General features: G+C 44.2%; 9 non-coding genes and 11 pseudogenes across 9 annotated transcripts; all 20 read right to left on the minus strand.

Annotated features, from left to right (window-relative positions):
- Positions 1–102: 102 nt before the first annotated feature.
- Positions 103–220, minus strand: LOC140018710 (5S ribosomal RNA; annotated as a pseudogene).
- A 411-nt stretch (positions 221–631) lies between these two features.
- LOC140020871 (5S ribosomal RNA) lies at positions 632–750 on the minus strand. Its single transcript, XR_011824841.1, has one exon. It is a non-coding gene; the product is annotated as a 5S ribosomal RNA (ribosomal RNA).
- Positions 751–1677: 927 nt separating this feature from the next.
- On the minus strand, positions 1678–1795 carry LOC140018711 (5S ribosomal RNA; annotated as a pseudogene).
- Positions 1796–2206: 411 nt separating this feature from the next.
- LOC140019030 (5S ribosomal RNA) lies at positions 2207–2325 on the minus strand. Its single transcript, XR_011824581.1, has one exon. It is a non-coding gene; the product is annotated as a 5S ribosomal RNA (ribosomal RNA).
- Positions 2326–3252: 927 nt separating this feature from the next.
- LOC140020472 (5S ribosomal RNA) lies at positions 3253–3370 on the minus strand (annotated as a pseudogene).
- Positions 3371–4295: 925 nt separating this feature from the next.
- On the minus strand, positions 4296–4413 carry LOC140019627 (5S ribosomal RNA; annotated as a pseudogene).
- Positions 4414–4824: 411 nt separating this feature from the next.
- Positions 4825–4943, minus strand: LOC140019041 (5S ribosomal RNA). The gene has a single exon (XR_011824582.1). It is a non-coding gene; the product is annotated as a 5S ribosomal RNA (ribosomal RNA).
- A 927-nt stretch (positions 4944–5870) lies between these two features.
- Positions 5871–5988, minus strand: LOC140019629 (5S ribosomal RNA; annotated as a pseudogene).
- A 413-nt stretch (positions 5989–6401) lies between these two features.
- Positions 6402–6520, minus strand: LOC140017588 (5S ribosomal RNA). The gene has a single exon (XR_011823896.1). It is a non-coding gene; the product is annotated as a 5S ribosomal RNA (ribosomal RNA).
- Positions 6521–7442: 922 nt separating this feature from the next.
- LOC140018712 (5S ribosomal RNA) lies at positions 7443–7560 on the minus strand (annotated as a pseudogene).
- Positions 7561–7971: 411 nt separating this feature from the next.
- Positions 7972–8090, minus strand: LOC140017526 (5S ribosomal RNA). Its single transcript, XR_011823835.1, has one exon. It is a non-coding gene; the product is annotated as a 5S ribosomal RNA (ribosomal RNA).
- Positions 8091–9017: 927 nt separating this feature from the next.
- LOC140018714 (5S ribosomal RNA) lies at positions 9018–9135 on the minus strand (annotated as a pseudogene).
- A 411-nt stretch (positions 9136–9546) lies between these two features.
- On the minus strand, positions 9547–9665 carry LOC140019053 (5S ribosomal RNA). Its single transcript, XR_011824583.1, has one exon. It is a non-coding gene; the product is annotated as a 5S ribosomal RNA (ribosomal RNA).
- A 927-nt stretch (positions 9666–10592) lies between these two features.
- On the minus strand, positions 10593–10710 carry LOC140020473 (5S ribosomal RNA; annotated as a pseudogene).
- Positions 10711–11635: 925 nt separating this feature from the next.
- LOC140019630 (5S ribosomal RNA) lies at positions 11636–11753 on the minus strand (annotated as a pseudogene).
- A 411-nt stretch (positions 11754–12164) lies between these two features.
- LOC140019065 (5S ribosomal RNA) lies at positions 12165–12283 on the minus strand. Its single transcript, XR_011824585.1, has one exon. It is a non-coding gene; the product is annotated as a 5S ribosomal RNA (ribosomal RNA).
- A 927-nt stretch (positions 12284–13210) lies between these two features.
- Positions 13211–13328, minus strand: LOC140019631 (5S ribosomal RNA; annotated as a pseudogene).
- A 413-nt stretch (positions 13329–13741) lies between these two features.
- On the minus strand, positions 13742–13860 carry LOC140017589 (5S ribosomal RNA). Its single transcript, XR_011823897.1, has one exon. It is a non-coding gene; the product is annotated as a 5S ribosomal RNA (ribosomal RNA).
- A 921-nt stretch (positions 13861–14781) lies between these two features.
- Positions 14782–14899, minus strand: LOC140018239 (5S ribosomal RNA; annotated as a pseudogene).
- Positions 14900–15310: 411 nt separating this feature from the next.
- On the minus strand, positions 15311–15429 carry LOC140017527 (5S ribosomal RNA). The gene has a single exon (XR_011823836.1). It is a non-coding gene; the product is annotated as a 5S ribosomal RNA (ribosomal RNA).
- Positions 15430–15820: the final 391 nt, after the last annotated feature.

The following is a 15820-nucleotide window of genomic DNA, read 5'->3' on the forward strand; positions in this document are numbered from 1 at the left end:
GACCCATTTTTTTTTTGAAAAAACGGATCCGGATCCGGATAACGGAATTAAATCCCTACCCATACCCGAAAAAATTTCAGCGATCCGATCCGGATCCGGGTCTAGACCCGACCCGTTGACAGGCCTAGGGTCACCCATCCTAGTACTACTGTCGCCCAAGCACGCTTAACTTCGGAGTTCTGATGGGATCCGGTGCATTAGTGCTGGTATGATCGCACCCGCCATGTTCCTTTCGCTTTATTCTTTTAAACTGCCACGTCCTGTGAAGCAGTTTGGCTTTTCTGGACCCGAATTCATTCTAAGCGTCAATTCATGAATTTCCTCTCATCCTTTTATTTATTTACTTTTATATTTTTTTCTTCTTGCTTTGCACCTTTTTTTTCCCTCGTCGCACAACTCTCAATTATCCTGAAATTGATCCTTCACGCTTGCGCTTATACATTTGCGCCGACAACTTTGACCGACGATCCGGGCTTCGATCCAGCCGTACCGTTCCTGACTTGTCTCGCGCCTTCAGATCCGCCTTCATGCTTCGTTAAGAAGCAAAATATAAAGCAATCGTTCCGACGGAGCTAAATTACTACAGCATAAAGAACGAAGGGGAAATTTGGATTTCGAAACAAAAAAGGGAGGGGTGCAACACGAGAACTTCCCAGGGGGTCACCCATCCTAGTACTACTCTCGCCCAAGCACGCTTAACTTCGGAGTTCTGATGGGATCCGGTGCATTAGTGCTGGTATGATCGCACCCACCATGTTCCTTTCGCTTTATTCTTTTAAACTGCCCCGTCCTGTGAAGCAGTGTGGCTTTTCTGGACCCGAATTCATTTTAAGCGTCAATTCAAGAATTTCCCCTCATCCTTTTATTTATTTACTTTTACATTTTTTTCTTGTTGATTTGCACCATTTTTTTTTCCCTCGTCGCGCAACTCTCAATTATCCTGAAATTGATCCTTCACGCTTGCACTTATACATTTGCGCCGACAACTTTGACCGACGATCCGGGCTTCGATCCAGCCGTACCGTTCCTGACTTGTCTCGCGCCTTCAGATCCGCCTTCATGCTTCGATGAGAAGCAAAATATAAATCAATCGTTCCGACGGAGCTAAATTACTACAGCATAAAGAACGAAGGGGAAATTTGGATTTCGAAACAAAAAAGGGAGGGGTGCAACACGAGGATTTCCCAGGGGGTCACCTAGGGATGTCAACGGGCCGGGTCCGGGCCGGAATTCATTATTCCGGACCCGGACCCGGATCCGACCCGTTTACCCGACGGGTCTTTTATTCTGTGTTCCGGATCCGGACCCGGCGAGTCTCGGATCCGGGTCGGGTCTACCCGAACAAATTTGCCAAAATTTATAATTTCTAACAAAAAAGAGAAAAAAATATATTTGTAAACTAATTTCTAACTAATGCAAAGAAAAAACCAAATAAGAAAATAAATCAAATTGATTTTACTCAAATACATCATCCTAATCAAATTATATTGATAATATATATTTTTTATAAATTATTAAATCATTTATATCCGGATCCGGGTCTAATACGGGTCGGAATACTATATTCCGTATCCGACCCATTTTTTTGTTTGAAAAAACGGATCCGGATCCGGATAACGGAATTAAATCCCTACCCATACCCGAAAAAATTTCAGCGATCCGATCCGGATCCGGGTCTAGACCCGACCCGTTGACAGGCCTAGGGTCACCCATCCTAGTACTACTGTCGCCCAAGCACGCTTAACTTCGGAGTTCTGATGGGATCCGGTGCATTAGTGCTGGTATGATCGCACCCGCCATGTTCCTTTCGCTTTATTCTTTTAAACTGCCACGTCCTGTGAAGCAGTTTGGCTTTTCTGGACCCGAATTCATTCTAAGCGTCAATTCATGAATTTCCTCTCATCCTTTTATTTATTTACTTTTATATTTTTTTCTTGTTGCTTTGCACCTTTTTTTTCCCTCGTCGCACAACTCTCAATTATCCTGAAATTGATCCTTCACGCTTGCGCTTATGCATTTGCGCCGACAACTTTGACCGACGATCCGGGATTCGATCCAGCCGTACCGTTCCTGACTTGTCTCGCGCCTTCAGATCCGCCTTCATGCTTCAATGAGAAGCAAAATATAAAGCAATCGTTCCGACGGAGCTAAATTACTACAGCATAAAGAACGAAGGGGAAATTTGGATTTCGAAACAAAAAAGGGAGGGGTGCAACACGAGGACTTCCCAGGGGGTCACCCATCCTAGTACTACTCTCGCCCAAGCACGCTTAACTTCGGAGTTCTGATGGGATCCGGTGCATTAGTGCTGGTATGATCGCACCCGCCATGTTCCTTTCGCTTTATTCTTTTAAACTGCCCCGTCCTGTGAAGCAGTGTGGCTTTTCTGGACCCGAATTCATTTTAAGCGTCAATTCAAGAATTTCCCCTCATCCTTTTATTTATTTACTTTTACATTTTTTTCTTGTTGATTTGCACCATTTTTTTTTCCCTCGTCGCGCAACTCTCAATTATCCTGAAATTGATCCTTCACGCTTGCGCTTATACATTTGCGCCGACAACTTTGACCGACGATCCGGGCTTCGATCCAGCCGTACCGTTCCTGACTTGTCTCGCGCCTTCAGATTCGCCTTCATGCTTCGATGAGAAGCAAAATATAAAGCAATCGTTCCGACGGAGCTAAATTACTACAGCATAAAGAACGAAGGGGAAATTTGGATTTCGAAACAAAAAAGGGAGGGGTGCAACACGAGGATTTCCCAGGGGGTCACCTAGGGGTGTCAACGGGCCGGGTCCGGGCCGGAATTCATTATTCCGGACCCGGACCCGGATCCGACCCGTTTACCCGACGGGTCTTTTATTCGGTGTTCCGGATCCGGACCCGGCGAGTCTCGGATCCGGGTCGGGTCTACCCGAACAAATTTGCCAAAATTTATAATTTCTAACAAAAAAGAGAAAAAGATATATTTGTAAACTAATTTCTAACTAATGCAAAGAAAAAACCAAATAAGAAAATAAATCAAATTGATTTTACTCAAATACATCATCCTAATCAAATTATATTGATAATATATATTTTTTATAAATTATCAAATCATTTATATCCGGATGCGGGTCTAGTACGGGTCGGAATACTATATTCCGTATCCGACCCGTTTTTTTGTTTGAAAAAACGGATCCGGATCCGGATAACGGAATTAAATCCCTACCCATACCCGCAAAAATTTCAGGGATCCGATCCGGATCCGGGTGTAGACCCGACCCGTTGACCGGCCTAGGGTCACCCATCCTAGTACTACTGTCGCCCAAGCACGCTTAACTTCGAAGTTCTGATGGGATCCGGTGCACTAGTGCTGGTATGATCGCACCCGCCATGTTCCTTTCGCTTTATTCTTTTAAACTGCCACGTCCTGTGAAGCAGTTTGGCTTTTCTGGACCCGAATTCATTCTAAGCGTCAATTCATGAATTTCCTCTCATCCTTTTATTTATTTACTTTTATATTTTTTTCTTGTTGCTTTGCACCTTTTTTTTCCCTCGTCGCACAACTCTCAATTATCCTGAAATTGATCCTTCACGCTTGCGCTTATGCATTTGCGCCGACAACTTTGACCGACGATCCGGGTTTCGATCCAGCCGTACCGTTCCTGACTTGTCTCGCGCCTTCAGATCCGCCTTCATGCTTCGATGAGAAGCAAAATATAAAGCAATCGTTCCGACGGAGCTAAATTACTACAGCATAAAGAACGAAGGGGAAATTTGGATTTCGAAACAAAAAAGGGAGGGGTGCAACACGAGGATTTCCCAGGGGGTCACCTAGGGGTGTCAACGGGCCGGGTCCGGGCCGGAATTCATTATTCCGGACCCGGACCCGGATCCGACCCGTTTACCCGACGGGTCTTTTATTCGGTGTTCCGGATCCGGACCCGGCGAGTCTCGGATCCGGGTCGGGTCTACCCGAACAAATTTGCCAAAATTTATAATTTCTAACAAAAAAGAGAAAAAGATATATTTGTAAACTAATTTCTTGCTAATGCAAAGAAAAAACCAAATAAGAAAATAAATCAAATTGATTTTACTCAAATACATTATCCTAATCAAATTATATTGATAATATATATTTTTTATAAATTATTAAATCATTTATATCCGGATCCGGGTCTAGTACGGGTCGGAATACAATATTCCGTATCCGACCCGTTTTTTTGTTTGAAAAAACGGATCCGGATCCGGATAACAGAATTAAATCCCTACCCATACCCGCAAAAATTTCAGGGATCCGATCCGGATCCGGGTGTAGACCCGACCCGTTGACCGGCCTAGGGTCACCCATCCTAGTACTACTGTCGCCCAAGCACGCTTAACTTCGAAGTTCTGATGGGATCCGGTGCATTAGTGCTGGTATGATCGCACCCGCCATGTTCCTTTCGCTTTATTCTTTTAAACTGCCACGTCCTGTGAAGAAGTTTGGCTTTTCTGGACCCGAATTCATTCTAAGCGTCAATTCATGAATTTCCTCTCATCCTTTTATTTATTTACTTTTATATTTTTTTCTTGTTGCTTTGCACCTTTTTTTTCCCTCGTCGCACAACTCTCAATTATCCTGAAATTGATCCTTCACGCTTGCGCTTATACATTTGCGCCGACAACTTTGACCGACGATCCGGGCTTCGATCCAGCCGTACCGTTCCTGACTTGTCTCGCGCCTTCAGATCCGCCTTCATGCTTCGATGAGAAGCAAAATATAAAGCAATCGTTCCGACGGAGCTAAATTACTACAGCATAAAGAACGAAGGGGAAATTTGGATTTCGAAACAAAAAAGGGAGGGGTGCAACACGAGGACTTCCCAGGGGGTCACCCATCCTAGTACTACTCTCGCCCAAGCACGCTTAACTTCGGAGTTCTGATGGGATCCGGTGCATTAGTGCTGGTATGATCGCACCCGCCATGTTCCTTTCGTTTTATTCTTTTAAACTGCCCCGTCCTGTGAAGCAGTGTGGATTTTCTGGACCCGAATTCATTTTAAGCGTCAATTCAAGAATTTCCCCTCATCCTTTTATTTATTTACTTTTACATTTTTTTCTTGTTGATTTGCACCATTTTTTTTTCCCTCGTCGCGCAACTCTCAATTATCCTGAAATTGATCCTTCACGCTTGCGCTTATACATTTGCGCCGACAACTTTGACCGACGATCCGGGTTTCGATCCAGCCGTACCGTTCCTGACTTGTCTCGCGCCTTCAGATCCGCCTTCATGCTTCGATGAGAAGCAAAATATAAAGCAATCGTTCCGACGGAGCTAAATTACTACAGCATAAAGAACGAAGGGGAAATTTGGATTTCGAAACAAAAAAGGAAGGGGTGCAACACGAGGATTTCCCAGGGGGTCACCTAGGGGTGTCAACGGGCCGGGTCCGGGCCGGAATTCATTATTCCGGACCCGGACCCGGATCCGACCCGTTTACCCGACGGGTCTTTTATTCGGTGTTCCGGATCCGGACCCGACGAGTCTCGGATCCGGGTCGGGTCTACCCGAACAAATTTGCCAAAATTTATAATTTCTAACAAAAAAGAGAAAGAGATATATTTGTAAACTAATTTCTAGCTAATGCAAAGAAAAAACCAAATAAGAAAATAAATCAAATTGATTTTACTCAAATACATCATCCTAATCAAATTATATTGATAATATATATTTTTTATAAATTATTAAATCATTTATATCCGGATCCGGGTCTAGTACGGGTCGGAATACTATATTCCGTATCCGACCCGTTTTTTTGTTTGAAAAAACGGATCCGGATCCGGATAACGGAATTAAATCCCTACCCATACCCGCAAAAATTTCAGGGATCCGATCCGGATCCGGGTGTAGACCCGACCCGTTGACCGGCCTAGGGTCACCCATCCTAGTACTACTGTCGCCCAAGCACGCTTAACTTCGAAGTTCTGATGGGATCCGGTGCATTAGTGCTGGTATGATCGCACCCGCCATGTTCCTTTCGCTTTATTCTTTTAAACTGCCCCGTCCTGTGAAGCAGTGTGGCTTTTCTGGACCCGAATTCATTTTAAGCGTCAATTCAAGAATTTCCCCTCATCCTTTTATTTATTTACTTTTACATTTTTTTCTTGTTGATTTGCACCATTTTTTTTTCCCTCGTCGCGCAACTCTCAATTATCCTGAAATTGATCCTTCACGCTTGCGCTTATACATTTGCGCCGACAACTTTGACCGACGAACCGGGCTTCGATCCAGCCGTACCGTTCCTGACTTGTCTCGCGCCTTCAGATCCGCCTTCATGCTTCGATGAGAAGCAAAATATAAAGCAATCGTTCCGACGGAGCTAAATTACTACAGCATAAAGAACGAAGGGAAAATTTGGATTTCGAAACAAAAAAGGGAGGGGTGCAACACGAGGATTTCCCAGGGGGTCACCCATCCTAGTACTACTCTCGCCCAAGCACGCTTAACTTCGGAGTTCTGATGGGATCCGGTGCATTAGCGCTGGTATGATCGCACCCACCATGTTCCTTTCGCTTTATTCTTTTAAACTGCCCCGTCCTGTGAAGCAGTGTGGCTTTTCTGGACCCGAATTCATTTTAAGCGTCAATTCAAGAATTTCCCCTCATCCTTTTATTTATTTACTTTTACATTTTTTTCTTGTTGATTTGCACCATTTTTTTTTTCCCTCGTCGCGCAACTCTCAATTATCCTGAAATTGATCCTTCACGCTTGCGCTTGTACATTTGCGCCGACAACTTTGACCGACGATCCGGGCTTCGATCCAGCCGTACCGTTCCTGACTTGTCTCGCGCCTTCAGATCCGCCTTCATGCTTCGATGAGAAGCAAAATATAAAGCAATCGTTCCGACGGAGCTAAATTACTACAGCATAAAGAACGAAGGGGAAATTTGGATTTCGAAACAAAAAAGGGAGGGGTGCAACACGAGGATTTCCCAGGGGGTCACCTAGGGGTGTCAACGGGCCGGGTCCGGGCCGGAATTCATTATTCCGGACCCGGATCCGACCCGTTAACCCGACGGGTCTTTTATTCGGTGTTCCGGATCCGGACCTGGCGAGTCTCGGATTCGGGTCGGGTCTACCCGAACAAATTTGCCAAAATTTATAATTTCTAACAAAAAAGAGAAAAAGATATATTTGTAAACTAATTTCTAACTAATGCAAAGAAAAAACCAAATAAGAAAATAAATCAAATTGATTTTACTCAAATACATCATCCTAATCAAATTATATTGATAATATATATTTTTTATAAATTATTAAATCATTTATATCCGGATCCGGGTCTAATACGGGTCGGAATACTATATTCCGTATCCGACCCATTTTTTTGTTTGAAAAAACGGATCCGGATCCGGATAACGGAATTAAATCCCTACCCATACCCGAAAAAATTTCAGCGATCCGATCCGGATCCGGGTCTAGACCCGACCCGTTGACAGGCCTAGGGTCACCCATCCTAGTACTACTGTCGCCCAAGCACGCTTAACTTCGGAGTTCTGATGGGATCCGGTGCATTAGTGCTGGTATGATCGCACCCGCCATGTTCCTTTCGCTTTATTCTTTTAAACTGCCACGTCCTGTGAAGCAGTTTGGCTTTTCTGGACCCGAATTCATTCTAAGCGTCAATTCATGAATTTCCTCTCATCCTTTTATTTATTTACTTTTATATTTTTTTCTTGTTGCTTTGCACCTTTTTTTTCCCTCGTCGCACAACTCTCAATTATCCTGAAAGTGATCCTTCACGCTTGCGCTTATACATTTGCGCCGACAACCTTGACCGACGATCCGGGCTTCGATCCAGCCGTACCGTTCCTGACTTGTCTCGCGCCTTCAGATCCGCCTTCATGCTTCGATAAGAAGCAAAATATAAAGCAATCGTTCCGACGGAGCTAAATTACTACAGCATAAAGAACGAAGGGGAAATTTGGATTTCGAAACAAAAAAGGGAGGGGTGCAACACGAGGACTTCCCAGGGGGTCACCCATCCTAGTACTACTCTCGCCCAAGCACGCTTAACTTCGGAGTTCTGATGGGATCCGGTGCATTAGTGCAGGTATGATCGCACCCACCATGTTCCTTTCGCTTTATTCTTTTAAACTGCCCCGTCCTGTGAAGCAGTGTGGCTTTTCTGGACCCGAATTCATTTTAAGCGTCAATTCAAGAATTTCCCCTCATCCTTTTATTTATTTACTTTTACATTTTTTTCTTGTTGATTTGCACCATTTTTTTTTCCCTCGTCGCGCAACTCTCAATTATCCTGAAATTGATCCTTCACGCTTGCGCTTATACATTTGCGCCGACAACTTTGACCGACGATCCGGGCTTCGATCCAGCCGTACCGTTCCTGACTTGTCTCGCGCCTTCAGATCCGCCTTCATGCTTCGATGAGAAGCAAAATATAAAGCAATCGTTCCGACGGAGCTAAATTACTACAGCATAAAGAACGAAGGGGAAATTTGGATTTCGAAACAAAAAAGGGAGGGGTGCAACACGAGGATTTCCCAGGGGGTCACCTAGGGGTGTCAACGGGCCGGGTCCGGGCCGGAATTCATTATTTCGGACCAGGACCCGGATGCGACCCGTTTACCCGACGGGTCTTTTATTCTGTGTTCCGGATCCGGAACCGGCGAGTCTCGGATCCGGGTCGGGTCTACCCGAACAAATTTGCCAAAATTTATAATTTCTAACAAAAAAGAGAAAAAAATATATTTGTAAACTAATTTCTAACTAATGCAAAGAAAAAACCAAATAAGAAAATAAATCAAATTGATTTTACTCAAATACATCATCCTAATCAAATTATATTGATAATATATATTTTTTATAAATTATTAAATCATTTATATCCGGATCCGGGTCTAATACGGGTCGGAATACTATATTCCGTATCCGACCCATTTTTTTGTTTGAAAAAACGGATCCGGATCCGGATAACGGAATTAAATCCCTACCCATACCCGAAAAAATTTCAGCGATCCGATCCGGATCCGGGTCTAGACCCGACCCGTTGACAGGCCTAGGGTCACCCATCCTAGTACTACTGTCGCCCAAGCACGCTTAACTTCGGAGTTCTGATGGGATCCGGTGCATTAGTGCTGGTATGATCGCACCCGCCATGTTCCTTTCGCTTTATTCTTTTAAACTGCCACGTCCTGTGAAGCAGTTTGGCTTTTCTGGACCCGAATTCATTCTAAGCGTCAATTCATGAATTTCCTCTCATCCTTTTATTTATTTACTTTTATATTTTTTTCTTGTTGCTTTGCACCTTTTTTTTCCCTCGTCGCACAACTCTCAATTATCCTGAAATTGATCCTTCACGCTTGCGCTTATGCATTTGCGCCGACAACTTTGACCGACGATCCGGGCTTCGATCCAGCCGTACCGTTCCTGACTTGTCTCGCGCCTTCAGATCCGCCTTCATGCTTCAATGAGAAGCAAAATATAAAGCAATCGTTCCGACGGAGCTAAATTACTACAGCATAAAGAACGAAGGGGAAATTTGGATTTCGAAACAAAAAAGGGAGGGGTGCAACACGAGGACTTCCCAGGGGGTCACCCATCCTAGTACTACTCTCGCCCAAGCACGCTTAACTTCGGAGTTCTGATGGGATCCGGTGCATTAGTGCTGGTATGATCGCACCCGCCATGTTCCTTTCGCTTTATTCTTTTAAACTGCCCCGTCCTGTGAAGCAGTGTGGCTTTTCTGGACCCGAATTCATTTTAAGCGTCAATTCAAGAATTTCCCCTCATCCTTTTATTTATTTACTTTTACATTTTTTTCTTGTTGATTTGCACCATTTTTTTTTCCCTCGTCGCGCAACTCTCAATTATCCTGAAATTGATCCTTCACGCTTGCGCTTATACATTTGCGCCGACAACTTTGACCGACGATCCGGGCTTCGATCCAGCCGTACCGTTCCTGACTTGTCTCGCGCCTTCAGATTCGCTTTCATGCTTCGATGAGAAGCAAAATATAAAGCAATCGTTCCGACGGAGCTAAATTACTACAGCATAAAGAACGAAGGGGAAATTTGGATTTCGAAACAAAAAAGGGAGGGGTGCAACACGAGGATTTCCCAGGGGGTCACCTAGGGGTGTCAACGGGCCGGGTCCGGGCCGGAATTCATTATTCCGGACCCGGACCCGGATCCGACCCGTTTACCCGACGGGTCTTTTATTCGGTGTTCCGGATCCGGACCCGGCGAGTCTCGGATCCGGGTCGGGTCTACCCGAACAAATTTGCCAAAATTTATAATTTCTAACAAAAAAGAGAAAAAGATATATTTGTAAACTAATTTCTAGCTAATGCAAAGAAAAAACCAAATAAGAAAATAAATCAAATTGATTTTACTCAAATACATCATCCTAATCAAATTATATTGATAATATATATTTTTTATAAATTATCAAATCATTTATATCCGGATCCGGGTCTAGTACGGGTCGGAATACTATATTCCGTATCCGACCCGTTTTTTTGTTTGAAAAAACGGATCCGGATCCGGATAACGGAATTAAATCCCTACCCATACCCGCAAAAATTTCAGGGATCCGATCCGGATCCGGGTGTAGACCCGACCCGTTGACCGGCCTAGGGTCACCCATCCTAGTACTACTGTCGCCCAAGCACGCTTAACTTCGAAGTTCTGATGGGATCCGGTGCACTAGTGCTGGTATGATCGCACCCGCCATGTTCCTTTCGCTTTATTCTTTTAAACTGCCACGTCCTGTGAAGCAGTTTGGCTTTTCTGGACCCGAATTCATTCTAAGCGTCAATTCATGAATTTCCTCTCATCCTTTTATTTATTTACTTTTATATTTTTTTCTTGTTGCTTTGCACCTTTTTTTTCCCTCGTCGCACAACTCTCAATTATCCTGAAATTGATCCTTCACGCTTGCGCTTATGCATTTTCGCCGACAACTTTGACCGACGATCCGGGTTTCGATCCAGCCGTACCGTTCCTGACTTGTCTCGCGCCTTCAGATCCGCCTTCATGCTTCGATGAGAAGCAAAATATAAAGCAATCGTTCCGACGGAGCTAAATTACTACAGCATAAAGAACGAAGGGGAAATTTGGATTTCGAAACAAAAAAGGGAGGGGTGCAACACGAGGATTTCCCAGGGGGTCACCTAGGGGTGTCAACGGGCCGGGTCCGGGCCGGAATTCATTATTCCGGACCCGGACCCGGATCCGTCCCGTTTACCCGACGGGTCTTTTATTCGGTGTTCCGGATCCGGACCCGGCGAGTCTCGGATCCGGGTCGGGTCTACCCGAACAAATTTGCCAAAATTTATAATTTCTAACAAAAAAGAGAAAAAGATATATTTGTAAACTAATTTCTAGCTAATGCAAAGAAAAAACCAAATAAGAAAATAAATCAAATTGATTTTACTCAAATACATTATCCTAATCAAATTATATTGATAATATATATTTTTTATAAATTATTAAATCATTTATATCCGGATCCGGGTCTAGTACGGGTCGGAATACAATATTCCGTATCCGACCCGTTTTTTTGTTTGAAAAAACGGATCCGGATCCGGATAACGGAATTAAATCCCTACCCATACCCGCAAAAATTTCAGGGATCCGATCCGGATCCGGGTGTAGACCCGACCCGTTGACCGGCCTAGGGTCACCCATCCTAGTACTACTGTCGCCCAAGCACGCTTAACTTCGAAGTTCTGATGGGATCCGGTGCATTAGTGCTGGTATGATCGCACCCGCCATGTTCCTTTCGCTTTATTCTTTTAAACTGCCACGTCCTGTGAAGAAGTTTGGCTTTTCTGGACCCGAATTCATTCTAAGCGTCAATTCATGAATTTCCTCTCATCCTTTTATTTATTTACTTTTATATTTTTTTCTTGTTGCTTTGCACCTTTTTTTTCCCTCGTCGCACAACTCTCAATTATCCTGAAATTGATCCTTCACGCTTGCGCTTATACATTTGCGCCGACAACTTTGACCGACGATCCGGGCTTCGATCCAGCCGTACCGTTCCTGACTTGTCTCGCGCCTTCAGATCCGCCTTCATGCTTCGATGAGAAGCAAAATATAAAGCAATCGTTCCGACGGAGCTAAATTACTACAGCATAAAGAACGAAGGGGAAATTTGGATTTCGAAACAAAAAAGGGAGGGGTGCAACACGAGGACTTCCCAGGGGGTCACCCATCCTAGTACTACTCTCGCCCAAGCACGCTTAACTTCGGAGTTCTGATGGGATCCGGTGCATTAGTGCTGGTATGATCGCACCCGCCATGTTCCTTTCGTTTTATTCTTTTAAACTGCCCCGTCCTGTGAAGCAGTGTGGATTTTCTGGACCCGAATTCATTTTAAGCGTCAATTCAAGAATTTCCCCTCATCCTTTTATTTATTTACTTTTACATTTTTTTCTTGTTGATTTGCACCATTTTTTTTTCCCTCGTCGCGCAACTCTCAATTATCCTGAAATTGATCCTTCACGCTTGCGCTTATACATTTGCGCCGACAACTTTGACCGACGATCCGGGTTTCGATCCAGCCGTACCGTTCCTGACTTGTCTCGCGCCTTCAGATCCGCCTTCATGCTTCGATGAGAAGCAAAATATAAAGCAATCGTTCCGACGGAGCTAAATTACTACAGCATAAAGAACGAAGGGGAAATTTGGATTTCGAAACAAAAAAGGAAGGGGTGCAACACGAGGATTTCCCAGGGGGTCACCTAGGGGTGTCAACGGGCCGGGTCCGGGCCGGAATTCATTATTCCGGACCCGGACCCGGATCCGACCCGTTTACCCGACGGGTCTTTTATTCGGTGTTCCGGATCCGGACCCGACGAGTCTCGGATCCGGGTCGGGTCTACCCGAACAAATTTGCCAAAATTTATAATTTCTAACAAAAAAGAGAAAGAGATATATTTGTAAACTAATTTCTAGCTAATGCAAAGAAAAAACCAAATAAGAAAATAAATCAAATTGATTTTACTCAAATACATCATCCTAATCAAATTATATTGATAATATATATTTTTTATAAATTATTAAATCATTTATATCCGGATCCGGGTCTAGTACGGGTCGGAATACTATATTCCGTATCCGACCCGTTTTTTTGTTTGAAAAAACGGATCCGGATCCGGATTACGGAATTAAATCCCTACCCATACCCGCAAAAATTTCAGGGATCCGATCCGGATCCGGGTGTAGACCCGACCCGTTGACCGGCCTAGGGTCACCCATCCTAGTACTACTGTCGCCCAAGCACGCTTAACTTCGAAGTTCTGATGGGATCCGGTGCATTAGTGCTGGTATGATCGCACCCGCCATGTTCCTTTCGCTTTATTCTTTTAAACTGCCCCGTCCTGTGAAGCAGTGTGGCTTTTCTGGACCCGAATTCATTTTAAGCGTCAATTCAAGAATTTCCCCTCATCCTTTTATTTATTTACTTTTACATTTTTTTCTTGTTGATTTGCACCATTTTTTTTTCCCTCGTCGCGCAACTCTCAATTATCCTGAAATTGATCCTTCACGCTTGCGCTTATACATTTGCGCCGACAACTTTGACCGACGAACCGGGCTTCGATCCAGCCGTACCGTTCCTGACTTGTCTCGCGCCTTCAGATCCGCCTTCATGCTTCGATGAGAAGCAAAATATAAAGCAATCGTTCCGACGGAGCTAAATTACTACAGCATAAAGAACGAAGGGAAAATTTGGATTTCGAAACAAAAAAGGGAGGGGTGCAACACGAGGATTTCCCAGGGGGTCACCCATCCTAGTACTACTCTCGCCCAAGCACGCTTAACTTCGGAGTTCTGATGGGATCCGGTGCATTAGCGCTGGTATGATCGCACCCACCATGTTCCTTTCGCTTTATTCTTTTAAACTGCCCCGTCCTGTGAAGCAGTGTGGCTTTTCTGGACCCGAATTCATTTTAAGCGTCAATTCAAGAATTTCCCCTCATCCTTTTATTTATTTACTTTTACATTTTTTTCTTGTTGATTTGCACCATTTTTTTTCCCTCGTCGCGCAACTCTCAATTATCCTGAAATTGATCCTTCACGCTTGCGCTTGTACATTTGCGCCGACAACTTTGACCGACGATCCGGGCTTCGATCCAGCCGTACCGTTCCTGACTTGTCTCGCGCCTTCAGATCCGCCTTCATGCTTCGATGAGAAGCAAAATATAAAGCAATCGTTCCGACGGAGCTAAATTACTACAGCATAAAGAACGAAGGGGAAATTTGGATTTCGAAACAAAAAAGGGAGGGGTGCAACACGAGGATTTCCCAGGGGGTCACCTAGTGGTGTCAACGGGCCGGGTCCGGGCCGGAATTCATTATTCCGGACCCGGATCCGACCCGTTAACCCGACGGGTCTTTTATTCGGTGTTCCGGATCCGGACCTGGCGAGTCTCGGATTCGGGTCGGGTCTACCCGAACAAATTTGCCAAAATTTATAATTTCTAACAAAAAAGAGAAAAAGATATATTTGTAAACTAATTTCTAACTAATGCAAAGAAAAAACCAAATAAGAAAATAAATCAAATTGATTTTACTCAAATACATCATCCTAATCAAATTATATTGATAATATATATTTTTTATAAATTATTAAATCATTTATATCCGGATCCGGGTCTAATACGGGTCGGAATACTATATTCCGTATCCGACCCGTTTTTTTGTTTTGAAAAAATGGATCCGGATCCGGATAACGGAATTAAATCCCTACCCATACCCGCAAAAATTTCAGGGATCCGATCCGGATCCGGGTCTAGACCCGACCCGTTGACCGGCCTAGGGTCACCCATCCTAGTACTACTGTCGCCCAAGCACGCTTAACTTCGGAGTTCTGATGGGATCCGGTGCATTAGTGCTGGTATGATCGCACCCGCCATGTTCCTTTCGCTTTATTCTTTTAAACTGCCACGTCCTGTGAAGCAGTTTGGCTTTTCTGGACCCGAATTCATTCTAAGCGTCAATTCATGAATTTCCTCTCATCCTTTTATTTATTTACTTTTATATTTTTTTCTTGTTGCTTTGTACCTTTTTTTTCCCTCGTCGCACAACTCTCAATTATCCTGAAAGTGATCCTTCACGCTTGCGCTTATACATTTGCGCCGACAACCTTGACCGACGATCCGGGCTTCGATCCAGCCGTACCGTTCCTGACTTGTCTCGCGCCTTCAGATCCGCCTTGATGCTTCGATAAGAAGCAAAATATAAAGCAATCGTTCCGACGGAGCTAAATTACTACAGCATAAAGAACGAAGGGGAAATTTGGATTTCGAAACAAAAAAGGGAGGGGTGCAACACGAGGACTTCCCAGGGGGTCACCCATCCTAGTACTACTCTCGCCCAAGCACGCTTAACTTCGGAGTTCTGATGGGATCCGGTGCATTAGTGCAGGTATGATCGCACCCACCATGTTCCTTTCGCTTTATTCTTTTAAACTGCCCCGTCCTGTGAAGCAGTGTGGCTTTTCTGGACCCGAATTCATTTTAAGCGTCAATTCAAGAATTTCCCCTCATCCTTTTATTTATTTACTTTTACATTTTTTTCTTGTTGATTTGCACCATTTTTTTTTCCCTCGTCGCGCAACTCTCAATTATCCTGAAATTGATCCTTCACGCTTGCGCTTATACATTTGCGCCGACAACTTTGACCGACGATCCGGGCTTCGATCCAGCCGTACCGTTCCTGACTTGTCTCGCGCCTTCAGATCCGCCTTCATGCTTCGATGAGAAGCAAAATATAAAGCAATCGTTCCGACGGAGCTAAATTACTACAGCATAAAGAACGAAGGGGAAATTT

This window comes from Coffea arabica, chromosome 11c (assembly GCF_036785885.1).
Source record: "Coffea arabica cultivar ET-39 chromosome 11c, Coffea Arabica ET-39 HiFi, whole genome shotgun sequence".
Classification (NCBI taxonomy): Eukaryota; Viridiplantae; Streptophyta; class Magnoliopsida; order Gentianales; family Rubiaceae; genus Coffea; species Coffea arabica.